This window comes from Schistocerca serialis, chromosome 8 (assembly GCF_023864345.2).
Source record: "Schistocerca serialis cubense isolate TAMUIC-IGC-003099 chromosome 8, iqSchSeri2.2, whole genome shotgun sequence".
Classification (NCBI taxonomy): domain Eukaryota; kingdom Metazoa; phylum Arthropoda; class Insecta; order Orthoptera; family Acrididae; genus Schistocerca; species Schistocerca serialis.
The window spans coordinates 436,888,322-436,892,151 of record NC_064645.1 but is presented as its reverse complement, the minus strand read 5'-3'; the positions used below and the strand labels follow the sequence as shown (position 1 = coordinate 436,892,151).

Below are 3,830 nucleotides of genomic sequence, written 5' to 3'. Positions count from 1 at the left end.
CTAGGTCCAAGCAGCCTTTCTCGGAGCTCACCGATTATGGAAGCTATGGCCTGATATTGCTGCACATTATGCTGTAGACAGTATTCCCTAAACAGCACAACTAGTTTTAGTCGTCACCTCTAAAACAGCACTGTCGATAAGAACATTAGGTTAAAACATTGCTTTTTCTAAAAGCAGTGACACTAATTGCTGTTTCCCATTTCGCTTGTAGGCCGCCGTTGTGGCCGAGCGGTTCTAAGCGCTTCAGTCTGGAACCGCGCGACCGCTACGGCCGCAGGTTCGAATCCTGTCTCGGGCATGCATGTGTATGATGTCCTTAGGTTAGTTAGGTTTAAGTAGTTCTAAGTCTAGGGGGACTGATGACCGCAGATGACCGCTCAGAGCCATTTGAACCATTTGTTTCGCGTGTATCTTTTCGTGCGTTGTCTAAATTTAAGGAGTAGTTATATGGACTTACAATACATCGTTCTTCACACCGTTCTGACGTGAATATTTGGTAGGGGCAACAAGTTTCCTCCATAAAAAAGGACCAGTTGGCTTAGGTAAATGAAAAGCTAACCAAAAAGGGTTCCTGCGAATTAAAGAGGCACACTACAGCCTCTATCAGCAACTGTTTTCAGTACCTACGAGAAAATCGAAGATTCGCTTACGGCGTACATGGAAAAATGTATTAGCATGCTAATGGTCTAGCTTCGTAATTACTTCACGGAATAGTGAAATCTCTCCGTCTTCTATAAAAACCCACATCTGAAGAGGCCTCGAAAGGCCAAATAGTACCGACCGATCGTCGTGTCATCATCAGCTGATCGGGTCAATGGATGCGGATACGAATGGGCACGTGGTCAGCACACTGCTCTCCAGACCGTTGTCAGTTTTCATGACCGAAGCCGCTACTTCTCTGTCAAGCAGCTCTTCCATTGGCCTCACAAGGGCTGAGTGCACCCCGCTTGCTAACAGCGCTCGGTACACTCGAACGGTCACCCATCCAAATACTAGCCAAGTCCGACAGCGCTTAACTTTGGTGATCTGAAGCGAACCTGTGTTACCACTGCGGCGACGCCGTTAGCCTTCAGTCTTGTACAGCAGCTACATAATTTAAATATTTCCATTTAGAAATATACGGACAGGGATGAGAAAACTAAAAACCAAGACACGAAACGACAAACACATAAAGGCAGCACGCTCCAAAACGCACTGTGAAGTTAACGATTCCGCACACTATATTACGACGGCTGACGTATGTTTTCTTCAATTGCTGCAAGTGACGGTCTGACATGTGCCCAACGCCTCCTCCCATTCTATATAGACATGAGCTTTGTGCAGTTTGGACTCAGTGGGATAAAGGGAAGGGCTCAAAATCTCAAATCCAGAAAAAACAAATTTCTCGAAATATTACTTCCGCATGATAAGTTCATTCACTGCCTAATAACTCATATTGTTTACTTAATTGTCTTTACCTGAAGGCGTTCCCTTTCATCAAATTGCATTGGTTGGGTGACGTTACGGTTCAGTGACCCCGAGACAGTAAGAGGGAATAAGAGCGGCCTCCCCATTAGTCTTTCACTTTCGAGAGAAGCCAATAATCGTAGAAATTACAATTTTTTCGTCTCCACTTTGTTTACGGGAGATAATTCATATTCTCTGTATTTCTCGCACAAAGTAACTCGAAGCAAACTACCATGTGAACAAACTCTAATGGTTTCTTTTAGAATTTACACGTCTGTAGGGAGATGGGAAATTCTATGCCAAGATGAGATGAAATGAAATATGCGTATGACTGTAACCCGATGCCAGCCGACCCCGCACATAATCGAACCCACGCCCCTCGCATATTAAAAGCTATATATCAACATTACATTCTGCAATACCGGCGGTAATTCATAATTTAAAAGTAAGAGCTTTTCAAAAAATTGAGACCATAAGACATGCTACTGTTTTTCCTATCTTTGCTATTGAAGAAGATAACCAGATTTTGTTGAATCAGCGATTGAAAGGGGGAGTGGGGAGTGGGGAGTGACGAGGTTCATATATGCAATCGATCACCCCTGCGAAAGCAAACAGCCCTCATTAGGCAAGGCCGAAGAGAATATGAAACTGAACGATTCAGTAGGTTATCAATTTAAGTACTTACATTGTAAATTTTACACACTAATGTATTAGAAAGGAAAAATCCTATACCCATTCAGTGTTGGTTATTTTATGCAGTTTCGGTCGTTTTGATTTCTATGAAAGGAAGAGACGACAGCTGTCTACTACACTCTCACTGAATGGGGTTTTCAGCTTTATGTTAAAGTACTAGTTTTTTGTCACAACGTCGTCAAATACAGGCACTTTTAAGATGCGCCTGATTTGATTGAACGTGTTTACGAAAAAGACCTGTTGTCTTTATGTTGCATGCTTCAGATATATGAAACCACCCTCAGAAGCTTTTTGGCGTAATGGTGAAGTGTAGAAACGTAGGTCCAACTACTCGCTTGGTCTCTAATACGTAATTCCAAACTGAAAAGTTCAAGTTACGCTATGATCAAATCGATGTGTCTCGAACGCTGTAGTTTGATCGAGATATTTTGAGAGAACTGCAGCCTAGAGATGATCATGCTAAATTTTGAAATCAACTCCGTTCTCTCTTGTTGAAGCACCTTCTCGTGCAATATCGTTCAGCGCCTACGTTGCAATATGGATGGCGAAGATGTTCCGTAATGATACTATGATATCACCAGAAGATGAGAGTGCATTTTGTAATTTGAATTTTTCTTGGCACTGTGCAGGTCAAAATATATTTCTCTGAACCATCTGAAGGCAAAGTGCCGTACTTTCATTTAAGAATACTCCAAAAGGCTATAAATATCACGTTGTTAATCGTGCTACCTTTTGTGTGCCTTCATAAAAACTGGAAATCATTCATTATACATATCTTGTCACTTTGTCCTCCTTTGAACCTAGTTTGCCTTCCGTATTCAAAAAAGAAAGAAAAGAAAAATTCTCAGCACACTGAAGCGTGAGACAGAATCGTGAGACTACAATATTTAGCGGCTTGAAAGAGAATCGGGCAAATTTCAAAAATTATCAGTAATGGAATTGAGCTGTTTGTTTCTAATAAAATATAGCTTTTTGTGAGATTTTAGATGAGCGGCGATTTACTTGAGACAGATCCTCCAACATGGCATTAAAATGAGGATCCCGTCAAAATTCTCCACTTGCTCATTACTCTGAAAGTTGTAAATCTGCACAGTCTGCGCATGCCACTGCGGTGGAGAAGTGTCTGATAAAATAATAACCAATATTACCTTAAACAGTTATTGAATTTATTGAGTACTGAAGCAGTACTTGATTCAGATTGACAATAAATTTACAGGGCATAAAAAGATACAGTCAAAATCAAGAAAATGGTTCAAATGGCTCTGAGCACTACGCGACTTAACTTCTGAGGTCATCAGTCGCCTAGAACTTAGAACTAATTAAACCTAACTAACCTAAGGACATCACACACACCCATGCCCGAGGCAAGATTCGAACCTGCGACCGTAGCGGTCGCTCGGCTCCAGACTGTAGCGCCTAGAACCGCACGGCCACTCCGGCCAGCTCAAAATCAAGAGCTATTAAAAGAAAACGTGATTTTCATGTGGTATTGTATACAGTATCTTTGTGGATGGTGCTTATTGAATTTAACTCAGTATATTCAATAACTGTTTAAAGTAATATGGTTATTATTTTATCAGCTACTTCTCCTCCGCAGTGGCGTGCAGAGACTGCGACGACCACGCACCACCGTTGCTGAGTCGCTGCTGGCGTACTGGTTATTCTTCGTGTTTTAGCGTCTCTGGTAATAC

At 41.8% G+C, this 3,830-nt stretch overlaps 1 pseudogene; it reads right to left on the bottom strand.

Annotated features, from left to right (window-relative positions):
* Nucleotides 1-948: 948 nt before the first annotated feature.
* On the bottom strand, nucleotides 949-1,067 carry LOC126417252 (5S ribosomal RNA; annotated as a pseudogene).
* Between the last annotated feature and the right edge of the window lie 2,763 nt (nucleotides 1,068-3,830).